Raw genomic sequence first — 18,284 nt, 5'->3', positions numbered from 1 at the left:
TGTTGGTGTGTGGTGTGCGGGAAGCAAGGTTGGGATGGGATGTATAGGGATGGTGGGGTAATGAGGGAGGGGGTGATGATGTATGTATGTGTATGTATGTATATATGTATACATATATGAATATGTATGTGTGTGTGTATATATATATGTGTGCATGTATGTATATCATCATCATCATCATCATCATCGTTTCTCGTCCGCTTTCCATGCTAGCATGGGTAAGACGGTTCAACCAGGGTCTGGGAAGCCAGGAGGTTGCACCAGGCTCCAGTCTGATCTGGCCGTGCTTCTACAGCTGGATGCCCTTCCTAATGCCAACCACTCTGAGTGTTGTGGGTGCTCTTTACATGTCACTGGCACTGGTGCCAGAGGAGTCTGGCAACGGCCATGATGGGTTGGTGCTTTTTACGTGCCACCAGCATGGAAGCCAGTCAAGGCGGCGCTGGCATTAGCCACATTCGGACGGTGCTTTTTACGTGCCACTAGCACGGGTATCGCAACTACAATTTCCATTTGAATTTTATTATGATGTTGATGTACTTGACTCAGTTGGTCTCCTCAAGCACACCAGGTCATCCCACGATCCAAGGTAAGCACAGCAGGTCATCTTACGGTCGAAGATTCTTTTGAATGGGCTGGGGCTGGTTATGCAAAACTGGTGTAGGATACAACAATGAACTTGCTTTATTTGTTGGGTCTTCGCAGTCAAAGCATATCTCCAAAGGTTTCAGTCTTTCATCATTGCCTCAGTGACTGTCATCCCAGTCCTTTGTCACCTGTATGAGGTTCAAGATCCTAAGATCTGCCTTCATCTCTTCATCACATGTCTTCCTGGGCCTTTCCCTCTTCCACAAGCTCCATTCACTTTGTGATTGGCACTTTATACAGCTACCCTCAGTGATATGCATCACATTCACATGTTCATATCAGCACAATCTTCTGTCTTACACATTGCATGTAATTCCTCTTATGCCCAGTTTTTCTTTCAACACTTTTGTACTTTGTCATTCATGCACTATTAGGTTTTACATTCTACAGAGCATGTTTGCTTCATTTATTTCCAGTTTTCTCAAATCCTCTGCATTCAAAGTCCATTTCCAATGACCATGTAACATTACAGTTCTAACACATTCATTGTACAATCTGTGGAAAAAGACATTTGTTGCCAGCTGCAGTACTCCCTGAACTTTTCCCAATGTTCTTACCCTGGCTACTATATTTTCATCTTCCCTTCTAATTACACCTCTTAATGATATTTGATGGTCTTGACTTTTGATTCTTAATATGTTATATTAACTCAATAAATTAAAAAATTTTTATTTTTACGAATTATAATGTAAATACTGCAACTAATTCATAGGCATTTAGTCTTTTACAGAATAAATTTTTATTTTACATTTTCATATCTTGTACAGATTTTTATGTAAAAAATAAAAAGCTATTTCAATTTAATACTCTATTAGAAAGATTAAAATTATTATTTAATCAGTTTCTCCTGAAAGTATCAGGAATAGTTAGAAAACTGAGGTACTGGAGCTTTTTGAAATGGCTTTTTTAGATTCTAAAAAGAATCAGTTTTACATACATTTAACGCTTTCATGACTATAGTTTTTAACTTTCATAAAACAACCCAAGCTTTTCTTTATATATCAACATATTAATGTGATTTTTGGATCACAATTTAACGAATAGCTCATAGTCAAATCTATTGCATGATTTTGTCTGAAAGTAAATCTAATTGCAGGTAAATTCAACAAAATACTTATTAAAACTTTACTTAAACTTCAACATAGAAAATGAGTTATTACATTAGCACAGAAAACGCGTTTTTAGCTAATATTTGGTATCATTATAAGGGTTTGAAAATATGTATATGTAATTTCTACATCACTTTTTCTTGGACACTATAAAAAAAAAAAAGAAAAGATTTTGATACTTCGTTTGTAAAATTTGGATGAATATTTTAGGTAATATGGTATTTTGAATGACCAGTGACTTGGTTGAAATTTTGCATAATAGGACTAAATGAATAATTAGCCATATCTGTGATATCATATCTTTGAAACTGAGGTGATAATCATCTTCAAATATCGCAAATTAATAGTGTCTGTGGTACAGCAGTTGCCTATTTTTTTCAGGTTCTTGAAAACGAAACTTTTTATTTTGGCAATTTTAAAAATTTTTATGTAAAACCTATTTTGTTTACATCACAACCAATTTTGCAGTGTTTTCAGACACAGTTGAAATCCAAAGGTACAAGCCACAGGATCTTGAATTTTGGCATATTTATAGTAGGTATAGAACTAAATAAATCCTGAGATTTTGGAACATGATACCATTTCAATGAAATTTTAACGGACTATTAAAAATAGCTGTAAACAGCAGTTTCAGATCAGGACACCCATATAAGTTGGATTTTCTCCATTTTGACCAGGACTTTATTTATTTTATCAGTCTTCAAAATGGTGGGTGGGAGGAATCTTTTTATGAAAAAATTTTGGGGAAATTTGTGATTTTTTTTCACCTTCCACTGGACTGATTTTCGCCATTTTTTTTCTTTGCATTACTCTCTTAAAAACTATAGAAGAAGCCTTTTTGGTAAAAAAAAAGAAAGAAAATATTTGAAAACAAAATGTGCATGAGATAAGACTTAGCTGTTGTTTCTAGCTCAGTAAGGAAGAATAATCTAAGTTGCATTTCTATGGAAAGACTGCAGCTGCATCCAATATATTCCTAAAAATAACTAAGGAAAACAATTTCCAAATTCTTACTATGTCTAGATTCAAATTCATTTCTTTAACCGCTATTGGACTATTGTCAAAATTGTTACATTTTTGGAAATAGAGATATCCAATTCATAATTACACACATGGTTTTTTGATGTTTGCCATATATTTTGCTAGATTTTTCTGTCTTCTTTTGAAAATCCTTTGAATTCAGACTTTCTGCTATCCTGCTTTCATCCTTAGTGAAACATTTCAGAAAATTGGAGTAGGAAAAAAATTTCCAAACATTTGTAGCACTCAGATATCTTGTAAAATAATCTCAGACATTGTAACTCAATTGTTTTCATCATTTAATCATATATTTTGATAAATGTACTAATGAGATTTATGCTGAAATTCTCACTTAAATATGAAACGGTCATTTTTGGTGGTTTCCAGGTGTCTGCAGGCAGGTTGATAATGGAAGGGTTAAAGCAAATATAATTTTGCAATTTTTATATTTTTATTTTAGTATATCATTAAAACAAACTTTACTAGTATTTCACTATTTTGGATTTTTATTTGTCTAATATTTTTCTTTTTTGTCTTTTCAGGAAATTGGTAAAAAATTATCAACCAAAAAAGAAAGATGAGGACGAATGTCAGTAAGTATAATTTGTATTTTTATTTCTCTTTGCTATGCAAATGGAATTTATAAATACTTAAAGTTTCATGTGGATGTTTAGTAAAGAAAATTCTTGTATCCTTCTATGAGCTCCTGTTTTGCTAGTACCACTTACTATATTCTGTTTTTAGCAATTACCCATTCCTGCTTATTGCTCCCACAGCTTGCCAATGGTCTTTTAAATTCCGGAGAAATCACATGCAATTTAGAAAATTTAATTTTCATTCTGATTATATGATATCTTTATTGAATATATATACTAAATTTCAAGATTTTAAAAGACAGTAGTCTGAGACAGTTATAGTATGATGTTTTAAATGAAGTGAGAGCATATGAATTACTTTCATCATTGATAACTTTATGCCATTTTTTGAGCACTTGATTTCATCTTCACAATTTCATTCATATCAAAAAAACTTTATTTTATTTAGTACTTGCTGCATTCCTGCTAAACCCATGCAATCTTTTTAATACTGCCTAATACTACATTATCAAATATATCCTTTAAAACTAAACAAGGCATACACTGTGTGATTTTTAGGGGTATTTCACTGTTATTTCTAGCAAGTCAGAGCAACCATGTAAGCAAGATTCCCTTGTTCATAGAGTTTCCCACATTATGTGGGACTTGCAATGGTGAATGGTGAAAATTGGATTAAACACAGGGAGCAACAGTTGCTGCTCTACTGTACTTTTATCCTTAGTTTTTTGTTGCTGCAGCTGTTGTGTGCATCCCAATTTGTGCGACTTGTATTTGTTTCTTTATTAAGCAGAATCATACAAAGAGATATGACATGAGTGAAGAAGAGTGATGAAAACGCTGGAAATGAGAGAGACAACACAAGGACAACAATGATGACGATGAATGAATCTGTTTTGGTTTGCTAAAGTTGTACAAAATATCAATCGAATAATTGACACACTACACAAACACATGCACACATACATTTCATATATATATTTATACATATATGTGTGTGTATATATATATATATATAAACAACTTATAAACAAGGGCAAAAGAAAAAAATTCTAATATCAAATATGCTGAAAATAGACAAATCGTCAATAACTATATAATTCATCACTATAAGCATGCGTCTCGAAGTAAGCCGACAGAAATTTCTAAAAAATTCCTTTATTATCGATAATAACAGTTTTTTAGAAATTTCTGTTGGCTTACTTCGAGATGCGTGCTTATAGTGATGAATTATATAGTTATTGACGATTTGTCTCTTTTCGGCATATTTGGCATTAGAGTTTTTTTCTTTTGCCCTTATTTATAAGTTGTTTGTGAATTTAACCTTTAAAGGTATTTTTTAATATGCTGGCCATTAATAGAATTTTTTTGAAAAATTTTATTCTATATTATATATATACTAGCAGTATCGCCCGGCGTTGCTCGGGTTTGTTTCGACCCGCTGGAATTGTAATTTTGAAAAGTAAAAATTTTGTGAACATTTTTCTGGTCGAAATACACCAAAAAGTGGCGACACAGCAGTGAAAAAATCGTAAAAAATAGGGATTTTCATAGAAAAAAGCATCTTTTTGATGTAAATAATTTTTGGTGTTAACATGGTCCGATTTGAATTTTATGTTCTACGGAAGGAAGAGCAACCCTTCTTCTACCATACTCTCAATTTTGGTCAACTTGCGCCGCAGGGTCTCGGAGGAGATAGTGTTAGTTGAAGGTTACCATTCTAGGTGCCTGAGTAACAACCTCGCGGATTTACAGATAAATGAATTAATTACTATTTTACAGAATAAAATTAAATAATTCTTGAAAATTAATTAATATTAATATTTTTTGAACAAAGTAAATAATTTTTAAAACTTAAATAATAATTTTTTTTACACAAACGCGAACGGGGAAAAGGGGGTGGCGAATTCGATTTACATACCTAAATTTTTTCTTTTTCATGACATTGTAGCAAAATAGTAGTGAATTAATATTAATATTTTTTGAACAAAGTAAATAATTTTTAAAACTTAAATAATAATACCAGCAGTACATTTTTTTTTCTGGGGTATTTTTTTTCAACCTCGTCACATATTTGCCCCTTTCAATTTAAACAAAGTCTTAATTAAGCAATTACGGCAGCTTAGCAATGGTTTCAATACAGGCGTGACATCTGTATCTCAGTTGTTCAAAACCCTTCGAATTTTTTCGCACGTGATGATATCATAGTGAAAACTTTCAATTACGCGCGCTTAGAAGTACGCTCGCAAATTAATACTACCAAAATTTTGAAGTTCGCGCTCCGCTTGTGTGTGTGTGTGTGTGCGTGTTTTAGGTGTACGTAGGCATGTGTTTTTGTGTGTGTGTGTCACTGAAGCCATACATACATATATACATACATAACCTCTCTCTTTTCTCTCTCAGTCACTCACTACAAAAAGTGAATAAAAAAAGTTCAGTTATTTCTGTCTTTCACTCTGTCTGTCTCTTTACACACACTAACAAAAGCACTTCACTTACACACCACACTTTCTGTGTCGCACAACCCATCAAACACACACACACACACACACTCACAAACGAACACATGTACATCAATGCTTTCGGAGTGAAATGTTAAAATATTGAGTTTTCTCGAATTTTGTCTTAATTGGGGGTGAAATTGAAAGAAATATATTATGGCATGACCGAATGGAGTACTTTGAAAAATCTTAGGTAAACTCTAATTGAAGAAATTGTGTGAGGAGTAAATCGTTATGTATTTATTTGTTTCTGTTTGCTGTGTTTTTTTATTTTTTGAGTAGTGGTTTAAATACTTTCAGTTTAGTCTTCCTCAAATCACTCTGTCGCTATTTACTTTCATTTTATTCGTTGCACACTGTGTGTGTGTGTGTGTGTGCGTGTGGTGTAAACCACATTAAGAAAAGCATTTGACATACACACCAGAATGTGAGTTTTCTGTAAATTTTGCTTAATTGGAGTTTAAATTTTAAAAATTGGACCTGGCATGACCCGATGCATTCTACTCTTAAAAATGCTAGGTAAATTGTAATTGAAGAAATCCTATATTGTAGATTTCTATAAGTTACAAAGGGAGGCAGATAAAATCTGCCTTTTATAATAAGATATATATATATATCATCATCATCATCATTTAACGTCCGCTTTCCATGCTAGCATGGGTTGGACGGTTCAACTGGGGTCTGGGGAGCCCGAAAGCTGCACCAGTCCAGTCAGATCTGGCAGTGTTTCTACAGCTGGATGACCTTCCTAACGCCAACCACTCTGAGAGTGTAGTGGGTGATTTTATGTGCCACCGACACAGGTGCCAGACGAGGCTGGCAAACGGCCACGCTCGGATGGTGTTTTTTATGTGCCACCGACACAGGTGCCAGATGAGGCTGGCAGACGGCCACGCTCGGATGGTGTTTTTATGTGCCACCGACACAGGTGCCAGATGAGGCTGGCAAACGGCCACGATCGGATGGTGTTTGTTACGTGCCCACAGCACGGAGGCCAGTCGATGCGGTACTGGCTACGGCCACGTTCGGATGGTTTTCTTGTGTGCCATGTGCCACCGGCACTGGTACCACAAAGATACAAATTCCATTGATGTTCATCTATTTTGATTTGTTTTGATTTTCACTTGCCTCAACAGGTCTTCACAAGTGTCACAAGAAGGAAGGTATGCACAGGTGGACTGACTACGTCCCAGGTAGGGGCCACAGGTTATGGCCTGACTAGTCTTGCTGGGTCTTCGGATGGTGTTTTTATGTGCCACCGACACAGGTGCCAGATGAGGCTGGCGAACGGCCACGATCGGATGGTGTTTGTTACGTGCCCACAGTACGGAGGCCAGTCGGTGCGGTACTGGCTACGGCCACGTTCGGATGGTTTTCTTGTGTGCCACCGGCACTGGTACCACAAAGATACAATTCCATTAATGTTCATATATATATATATATATATATATATATATATATAAAAGTTTTAAAAAATGTAGAGTAGAGATAACAGTACAAAGAAAACAGTAGAAACAACAGACGAATAGAGATGATTGAAACCATTCAAAAAAGTAATGATAATGATGATGAAAATAATATAACAATAATAATGAAGCATAAAAATTTACTTACTGTCCAAAAAGAAATGTTGATTGTGTATATTTTGATATATCAGTTTGCATGAAAGTGTTGAGAGAAAAAGAAAGATACACACAAACACATTAATAAAGATAGAGAGAAAGAGAAGGAGGGAAAGCATGTGTGTGTGCGTGCACATGTAGAATGTTTGTGTCAAGCAACAAGAAAGCAAAACTTTGTGTGTGTGTGTGTATATATATATATATATATATATATATATTATATATATATATATATATATATAAAAGTTTTAAAAAATGTAGAGTAGAGATAACAGTACAAAGAAAACAGTAGAAACAACAGACGAATAGAGATGATTGAAACCATTCAAAAAAGTAATGATAATGATGATGAAAATAATATAACAATAATAATGAAGCATAAAAATTTACTTACTGTCCAAAAAGAAATGTTGATTGTGTATATTTTGATATATCAGTTTGCATGAAAGTGTTGAGAGAAAAAGAAAGATACACACAAACACATTAATAAAGATAGAGAGAAAGAGAAGGAGGGAAAGCATGTGTGTGTGCGTGCACATGTAGAATGTTTGTGTCAAGCAACAAGAAAGCAAAACTTTGTGTGTGTGTGTGTATATATATATATATATATATATATATATATATATATATATATATATACACACACACACAGACACACATACATACAAGGCTGGCCCTTGTGAATTACAGGTGCAACTTTCTTTTCTAGCTGAGTGAACTGAAAGATTACTGTGTAATAACGCGTTGCTGGTTTTCGAAATCTCAATCGTGTGCCGAATACCCTAACTGCTAAGCAGATACAGGCTGACAATTGCATAATTTCTTGTTGTTATTCAAACATACACAGACAACAACATATATTCATATACTCACTCAAACACAGTCCCATATTGTTACGTACGCATGCACTCAGTCTATTCATTTTATACATGCATACGTATTTAAACACACACACATATGCACAGCTATCAGCAGGCAATTATAGTCTTATATTTATTTCTTTATTGCGCACATGGGACCAAACATAGAGGAGACAAACAAGGGCACACAAAGGGATTAAGTCAATTACATCGACATCAGTGTATAATTCTTAAAGTCCTTTGCTATAAGTAACCACATGTTGTTTAGGGTCATAAAACAAGAATTAAGCATTCTTCTGTGCAAGGAACAATTTCATCTCATTTTAGGAAGATCTCGTCAAAAGACCTCCTATATGCATCATATATGTTTACTTGTGTTTTATCAATTATATTTCCCTGGAATTTTTTCTTTCAATTTTTACACATAGTGGTGGATTACTTCAAGCATTGAGTTAGAATTTGATAATATTATTTATTAATGATTTATTTATTTATTATTATTATGATTATTTATATTATTTATTTATTTATTAATGAATTAGAGAAAGAAAACTTGGAGAAAATAATTTGAGTGATATTTCAGTGTAATCTGTATGTATCAGTTAGATGCTATTGATTAACCCTTTCGTTACTATATTTCTGACCAAAATACACCCCTCAAGAGTTTCAATTAAATTCTAAAATAATCATGAATTTAGGCTTGTTTCATTAAATAACTAACTTTTTTACTTATCAACATATTAATGTGATATTTGGAACATAATTAAAGAAAGGGTTCTTAATCAATTCTATTGCATAACTTTTGTCTCAAAGTGATTTTAATTACAGGTAAATCCAGGTAAATTGAGCAAAAGCTAAAAATATTAAAATTCTAAATTGAGCAAAAGGTAAAAATATTAAAATTTTGTTTAAACATCACCATAGAAAATGAATCATCAGCTAATATTCAAATGGGTATGCAACAAAATTTTGATAAAGAAGAATTGTGCACATCACTAGATCATTAGTTGAATTTAATGCACAACGGGTGTACCATAAAGGTGGAATAAAGTGAAATACTGGAATCCACCGCAAGTTTGACCGAACTAAAGAAATCGGTCAAAAAATAATATACAGCCCTGGTTATGGTATGGAAGTGATAAATTCCAGACCACATTGTTTCCTAGGCCATGCTGACTAACATTATTTTCCCTGTATAAAAACTAAATCCACACAGTACCCAGTATTTACTTCACAAATTTTCCGAAATTTGATCCCCCATTTTGTATTTGTTTACAATCTGCGTAAATTTGTTTCCGCATTGATCGCTTCAAACAATAACTTCCAGACCACATTGTACCCTAAGCCGTGCTCACTAACATTAGTTTCCCTGTATAAAAACTAAATCCACACAGTACCCAGTATTTGCTTCACAAATTTTCCAAACTTTGATCCCCGATTTTGTGTTTGTTTACATTCTGCGTAACAGTTTGCTTCCACAGTGACCGCTCCAAACAAGCATACTGAAAAAAATAAAAGTCTAATGATTTCGCTTCCTAAGAAAGACTATAGATAAACTCTATCTCCTCAGAAAAATTGCTTATAAAAACATTTAAAAAGTTTTTTACTTCATTCCGATGTAAAATCGTCTTTGCTGTCGCCATCGCCGATTTGTTTCTTCGGAATCACTGCTTTTGGTTAACGGATAAAAAAATATCCTATTCATTATTTTGTACACCACATGCTTTAAAACCTCATTCATTCTTTTTCTCGATATCTCCCTATTTTCCGTTGAAAAAGCTTTAAATTCGGAATCAATGCTTGATAACATGAAACTCCTATCCATTTTCAAAGTTGAAGAAAAACCGATGCCGAAAAAAATGTGGAAAAAAATCTCCCAAAATTCAGGGAATTAAAATTACACGTCGATCATTGTACAAAACTGTAGATGAACTGTTTACGAAGTATAATCACATGTTTTCACGAATGTACTAACGAGATTTGCTCTGATATTCTCATTTAAATATGAATAGGTAATTACGAGCGGGTTTGGGCGGCTTGGTCACATGAACCAAAACTTTTTTCGGGCGGCTTTGGGCAGTTTGGTAACGAAAGGGTTAAGAATTGAAAAAAAAAAACAAAAAAAAAACATTAATTTACTAACATTTTAAATGTAGGGTCTCTTCATACAAGTAGTTTTCTGAGATGAGTATGGCTATTGCAATAAGAGTAGATGACAGTAACCCAGTCATTAACTATATTTCTAACCAAACTATACCTGTTAGGTGTTTCAAATAGCAGTGAATTTAGACTGGTTTCTTAAAACAACAAAATTTTTTTTGTATGTCTAGTTTAATCTGATTTTGGGGTTCTTTTCTGTTTGGCTGCCACAGTTTTGTTCCAATTGATTTGAAATTTGGTGTATTGATGTAGTTTTGTATGTAATGTATTGACATGAAATTCATTTCTGCTATAAATCTATAAATAAATAGTTAATAGCTTTTAAAGTTTTCAAATTTTGGTTAATTTTAGCCAATCAGAATCCAGAGACATATAGGTACCTGTTTCCATAGTAACATGCCAAGTGTTGGAAAAGTGTTTGCAAAAAACCACGTGTTTACAAACTGATATTTCACGCTGTGTTTTTCTGCTTGTATGCCTCTTTTTCTGCTCTTAAAACTAGAAAATGTGATGATCAATCTTTTTTTTTTTGGTATTAAATGCATATTGAATGCCTAAAACTACAAAATGTGTTGTTTACTTGCTTTTAGTAACTTTACACTTATCAAATTCTTAAAACATGTTATCACAATGTCGACAATATTGTTTTGTCGTCTTACAATTGCAGTCACACAAATGACACCTTCCAAATCCTGTTTTCTGACATGGTGAAAACTATCAAATTTTAAAGCTCTAACTTTTTTAGAAATTTTCCTAGAACAAGTGAAGTAGTCCCTGAGATTCAGTGTGAAAAATTACATCAATTCACCAAATCTGAAAATTTTCACTTAATTTTAAAATTTCAAAACAGTGCAGCCAAACACAAAAGATATGATTTTTGGAAAGCAAATCTAATTACAGATAAATATACGTAAATTCCATAAAGTATAAAATTATTAAAATTTTAGTACTGTAGTTCGCTTGAAGCATTGTAATATTGAAGAAGGGGAAAAGTAGGGAAAATAGTAAAACTTCTGATAATGTGGAAAATTTCACAAAACCTTTATATTTCAGGTGCCCATCCTCAGAAGAAAAACTGTGTGGGTAATGTCTCATAAAACAGGTTCCATTAACCTATTTAAATTCCTCAATGTTATGTTAGCAGTAGCAGTCACTCTCCAAATGTTAGTGTTTCACTTTTGAAAATAGAAATATCCAATTCATAATCACACACAAGGGTTTTTGATGTTCACCATATATTTTGCTAGATTTTACCATGTCTTTGTTAAAAAATTCCTTGAATTCAACATCAAACTGGTATCCAGTTTTTGTCTGGAACATTTCAGATAATCAAACTGGGGTAAAATTGTGAAAAAAATTTGCAGCATTCACAAGATAGTGGAACTCAATTATTTACATCATGAAATCACATGTTTTCACAAATGTACTTAGTTAGTTAGTTAGTTAATTTTTGGCTCAAAAAGCAAGGCCATGTAGGGGGACATGGAGTTATGTACAGTTCATGTAAAGAGTTCAGGCCACTTGTGGTCAAGGGAGACTTTGAACCGAGTGGTCGTCGGCATCTTCACCATCTCGTCCGGCAGCTTATTCCACGGATCTGCAACCTGGACGGAGAAAGCCCCTCTCCTTCAATTGAGATGAAATCGTTGCAGATAGAGCTTTTCAGAATGACTCTGGAGCAGGAGTGAAGAACAGCTCTTTCGAGAGGTTACACTTTCCGCTTATGATGTTGTGAGCAAGAATGAGATCACCACGGCGGCAGCGTTTTTCTAGAGAATAAAGACAAATTCTTGAGACCAAGAACCATGCGGGTAGCCAGCTTCTGGACTCTTTCGAGATGCTGTATGTCTTTGAGGAGATAAGGAGAAGAGGCTTGAATGCCGTACTCCAATATGGGTCTCACCAGCGTGACATAGAGCGGTAGGAATATGGCTGCTGTGAGCATTCCAAATGACCGTCGAATCAAGAACAGAACTCCGCGTGCTTTGTTGGCAGCATGGACGCACTGGGCCGAAGGCGAAAAGGAAGAATCCACCAAGATACCCAGGTCCTTTACCTGATCGGTCTTCTTCAGCAGCAGACGACCCGGCTCGAAATCAAGTTAAGTTGCAGGAGGAGAGCCAACAGGCAGATGTCAGCACTTTGACACATTCAGACACAGGTCCCATTCGTTAGACCATCTCCAAATTTGGTGGAGGCATCGACGAAGATCCTCTATATCACCGCGAGGAGCGACCAGTTTGACATCCTCGTCGGACAAAATTTACACTGAAATTCTCATTTCAATACGTATTTGTCATTTTGGATGCCATTGGGCAGTTTAGTGCCATTAACCAAAATGATTTTCAGGGATTTACAAGTGGGTTGATAACGAAAGGGGTATTTGTTGTACATTAGGAAACCTTTGAATGGATGAGATGATGCATATCTCAAAATCCTCTTTCTTCTAGTAGTTGTTCAGTTAAAAAAAAAAAAGAGATGTTGAACTTCCTAGTATTTTAAGATACCAGAGGCAACTCTTAAATTCATAATGAACAAAAGCTCCTAATTTCTGGGTGGATAGATAAGTTGGATGGAGGAATGATTGTTGCTGAAGGACTCAATTCACTGCACTGGGATACTATAAAACTTTGTTCACAATATCTGTCTTGCAAGCAGAAACACTGCCCTCCAGATGGTTTTCTGCTAGTTTATATAATGTGTGTGTGTGTTTGTGTGCTCATGTTTCACACACACACATGCATTATTGCATTTTTTGTGTGTTTTATTTTAAAATAGCAACCCAATGTGTCCTTTCCTAAAACTAATAAAAAAAAAATGGAAATATTAATGAAATATGACAAGGAAATGAAAATAACTAAAAATACAAGGAAAACTGCATAAAAATAGTTAGAATGTGCAAGTACATAGTTATGACACCTACCTATTTCTCCTAGCTTATATAATCATATATATATATATATATATATATCAAAACAAAACATGAAAGTAGAAATTTTCTGGTATTATTTATTCTCCATTACACGTTTCATTTACTAATATGAATTACAAAGATTTACATGTGAGATAGACGTATGTGACTTACGAAAATTAGTGTGTACATAAAAATTGTAGATAAAAATTTAAAGAAATGAATATACACAAAGCTCTACACAAAGAAAAGGTAACCTCCACAAAAAAGAGATGAAGATCAAAGGTCTGAAACTGGTTGAGTAGGAATCTGAAGAGTAGGAATAAATCTATTTTTAATACAAACACTCCTAGAGATGGAAAAGAAAATCAAACTCATGAAAAAGGAAACAGCAGAGGGAGAGAACAGAGCTGTGGAAAGTTTTCTATAAATTTGCAAAGAAAACAACCACGATAAGATATAAAATAGGGTCATTGTTCCAAGGGAATGGCTCAATAAACCCAAAAAGGATAAGTACTCAGTGAACAATTTAAAAGTGTCTTCACCTCCACACTGGGACATATGCAGATAAAAAACTTGGCTAAATTCTTTAACTCTTTAGCAGACAGTATCCAGCTCAGATATCCTACCTGTTTTATGAAATCAGCCAGATTTGGCTTCACACATATCCCACAATGTCATTCGAAAAATAAATGAGCACATCATCAAAATTTCAAAGATATGAGATAATGCTTGATTAATTCCAAACAATGGGAATAAATAATCATTACATTTGACAGGGTAATCTGAATGCTAAAGGGTTAATATTTATTTCTTTATTGCCCACAGAGAAGGGTGGTGGTAAACATAGAGGGGACAGACAAAGGGATTAAGTCGATTACATCGACCCCCAGTGTGTAACTGGTACTTACTTAATAGACCCCGAAAGGAGGCAAAGTTGGCCTCGGTGGAATTTGAACTCAGAACGTAAAGGTAGAAGAAATGCCACTAAGCATTTCACCTGCCAGCTCACTGCCTAAAGGGTTAATATTGTAGCTCTGCAAACAAAGATGCCAACCATCGATTACATCAATATTGAGGAGGCAAGTGTAACTGGCTTTAAATGAAATGAGCTCAAGGCTCAGCCACTAGTGCTGATGGCTTCCCAGCTATTCTCTTGAAGTCATGTACGTAGGCTTTCATGAAACCACTTCAGATACTTTCCCAGAATTATTCTTGCAAGTGGTAAACTTCAACAAAGGTGGAAGCAGAGCAGAGGCCAAAAACTACAGGGCAATCTCTCTGGAACAAATCATCAGAAAGAAACTGATAATGTTCCTAGAAGAAAACATCTTACTGAACAACCCACAGTATGGCCTATGTCCAGGAAGATGCTGCCACACACAGCTCTTACAGCACTATGACTGGGTTTTGAAACAGCTGTTTGACCATTCAATGTTAATGTGATATATAAAAGCCTTTCATAAGGTCGATCCTGGTATGATATGTAACAAGCTGTGAGACCATGACATTGTTGGTAAACTAGGAGAGTGACTGCAGGACTTCCTTAAAGACAGGAGTCAGACAGTTAAAGCCAATGGTTCCCTTTCTGAGAAAATTCAACTTCTAAGAGGTGTTCCCCAGGGAACTGTGTTGGGGTCATTACTGTTTATAATAGCTCTCTCGAACATGCTCATGGTCACTGAGACAGTCACTGTCATTAGCTGTGCCAATGATACAAAATAATCTCAGGCAGTGAAAAATCGAAGTGATGTTACAACCTTACAGCAGGATCTGAATGCAATATACAAGCTGACATGCAGTTTAACTCTGGAAAGTTTCAAACACTAACACTATCAGCTTACAAATGCACTGCAGCATGCATATACAGGACTTGAAGACACTGCAATCCCTAAATCATAGGCAGTGAAAAACTTGGGGATCAGTAAGTGCAATGATGCATCATTTCAATTGCACATTACAGAAGGGGAGACAACTAGAAGGGTGGATACTAAGGTCCTTAAGGACAAGAGACCAAGAAGATATGTTGACCCTGTGGAGGACCTTTGTTCTCAGCTGCCTGGACTACTGCTTTCAACCACAGTCAGCACAGTGCCTAACTAAAAGTGGAGATTGAGGCACTAAAAAGATTGTAACAGCGCAGCAGATGAACTGCAGGGAGAGGCTGAAAAAACTTTTACTTTACTCCCTAGTGTGAAGGCCTATCAGATATGTAATAATCTATATATGGAAAACTGTGGAAGGGCTAGTACCTAATTTCAGCATCGAGTATTTTACAAATGCCCAAACTGGATGTTATTGTATTTTACTAAAAGTACTTCCCATTCCATCTACGTTCAAGACTAGATACTGCAATAGCTCAGGATTCAAAGGCCCACATCTTCTTAATGCCCTACCACAAAAATTAAGAAGCTTACACAATATGGATGTGGGTGTCTTCAAAAAGGAACAAGATATTCTCCTCTCCATAATAGCAGATGAACTGATGGCTCTGTATGAGGTATGGGTGAGAGCAGCAGAGTCAAGTTCCCTCATACATTGAATGGGACAAAGGCACATACAGGAGTGCCTCACCCTGAAGAAATCAGTCAATGGTGAATCATAAGTAAAAGTGCAAAATCAGAGTGGTGCTCCAGCATGATCACAGCCACATGACTGAAATAAATAAAGGAATAAAAGAATATATACATAGGTGTGTGTGTGTGTATGTATACATATCTTTTAAATTTGTTTATGGGAAAAGTTTTGAATATGCAAATAAAGCTCCTATTCTATTATGCCAGCCTCAGTCTAATGATGCTGACCGGTGAATACGTTTTTCAGAGTTGCATCGAGCAGTACTGATATAATGTAGTATAAATATATTAACAATAATCTTTGCATGGAATTTATAAACATTTAATGCATTGCTATGTGCATTTCCACAAGTCACATGTTGCTTAAGATCACAATCCATATTTCTGGGATGATTACAGTGCAGTCCATTGGGTTGATCATCTTCATGGATTCATTTCTTCAGGTGATATAACATTAATGGATGTACAACAGAGGGATGCATATCAATTTTTACCAGTATGAAGGTTAAGCAGGTTATATGGGTATTTCTGTGTATATTTGGTGGGGAGGAGGGGAAGGTGATAGAAAGAGAAGGAATGGTAGTTATATGGGGATGGAGGTGTATGTGGTGGTGTTATTTTGCTATTCATTCAGCAGATGTCAAAGATGGGTAGCACATACTTTCATTTGATTTTGTTTAAGGCATGACAACCTTAAATGAATTCTGATGTCAATATGTCATCTGGTACTGCTACTACAGCCACCAGCTGTTGGTGTTTATTGACTGAATTGATAAACAACACTTTCTTATGGACCTTTTCATTGTTTCTGGTGGTATAGTGTATAACATCCTAAATATTGGCTGGTTTATTTGTTTGGGTTCCTTCCCTGTTCTATAATGTGTTATTTCATTACAAAATATTTTTTTCAAATTCCAGAAATAGCGTTTTGTTCTTATGTTTACATATGATCACTTCAGAGTGCCTATTTAATACATTTTCCGCAGATGTGATGATTTCCAGGTTTTCTTCTAGGCATAAGTTGAATACCTATGATATTCCATTATATGGTGCAGCATTTTTAATAATGGGCCAATGGGTGTGATCCACTCCATTCTGTTTCAGCCACCAGATGGAGTTTGATAGAGATGTGGAATGCCTTTTATTTATATTGGAAAATGATGATGACTTTTTCATGGGGTCTGCAGCGCCACCTATGTACATGTATATTTGCATACCTGTCTTCGCCTTATATTTGTACACTGCATTCCTTATCATGTAGTTGTTAAATCTGCATTCCTCTTTACATCTGCAGTTACACATGATATTTTTTCTGTTTTTCCGATGGTGGTCCTCTTCTTCTTCCTGTAATTATTTTCTTTATGTATAGATTGTACCTTTAATTGTGTAATGTTGTTTGGATCCTTTTTACTATTGATGAGCTTTTATTACTCCTACGAGCAACCATCCCATTGCCATATACAGTGTTACTAGCTGTGGTTGCTTTGTATTTCCCCTCCAGTTTTATTCTGTTTAGTTTTAAGCTATTTAGTTTGTGTATGTGGTATTCTAGATTGTGAGAGGTCACATATGCTAATTTTACATAATGTCTGTTGATGATTTTGTGATATTTGGAAGATCTTGGGAAGTGAATTGAAGATTGTGTTAAACCATATAATTTCATCAGTTATTTTTTCATTTTTAATATATCTATTGGGCTTGTTAGAGTATTTTGCTGCTTTGTTATCGTTATTGCTATTAGTGTTTAACAGTGCACTTCTTTCTAACTTTGGCTGTAGTTTCACGGGTTCTATTATATATATATCATCATCATCATTTAACGTCTGCTTTCCATGCTAGCATGGGTTGGACGATTTGACAGGTCTGGCGCACCAGACTCCAGTCTGATCTGGCAGAGTTTCTACAGCTGGATGCCCTTCCTAACGCCATATATATATATAGCACTTTTAGTGTTATGAGTTTTTCTTTCCCTTTTGACCCCTATTATATTTACTATTGTTCTAGGTTCTGGTATTCTGCAGTTATATGATTATCCCCACTATCAATAATGCCCTCTGGATATCGTGCTTTCTCTGTCTTATTCTGTATATAAACTATACTATACTTATACTATACTGTAGCCGGTACTGAGTTGTAACATTCAGTGTGCATATTAAATACCCATTCATTTGTGGATAGTCTGGATATTCTATTGCCCACGCTTCTTGGGCTGTTTCACATTATATGATCTTGGTGATTGGATCCTCAGCTCACATATTTTAAGTTATCATTCAGCTTATGGAAC

At 34.9% G+C, this 18,284-nt stretch overlaps 1 protein-coding gene across 1 annotated transcript in view; it reads left to right on the top strand.

Annotated features, from left to right (window-relative positions):
- Nucleotides 1-3,290: 3,290 nt before the first annotated feature.
- LOC115226360 (cdc42-interacting protein 4 homolog) overlaps nucleotides 3,291-18,284 on the top strand; it is a 179,605-nt gene continuing 164,611 nt past the window's right edge. Inside the window, exon 1 of the mRNA XM_036500235.1 lies at nucleotides 3,291-3,370. The gene's annotated coding sequence lies outside the window, so the exon portion shown is untranslated. The remainder of the gene's footprint in view (nucleotides 3,371-18,284) is intronic.

The sequence above is a fragment of the Octopus sinensis genome, linkage group LG2 (genome assembly GCF_006345805.1).
Source record: "Octopus sinensis linkage group LG2, ASM634580v1, whole genome shotgun sequence".
NCBI classification, from domain to species: domain Eukaryota; kingdom Metazoa; phylum Mollusca; class Cephalopoda; order Octopoda; family Octopodidae; genus Octopus; species Octopus sinensis.
Note: the sequence above shows the minus strand (reverse complement) of the source record. Positions and strands in the feature narration are given on the sequence as shown.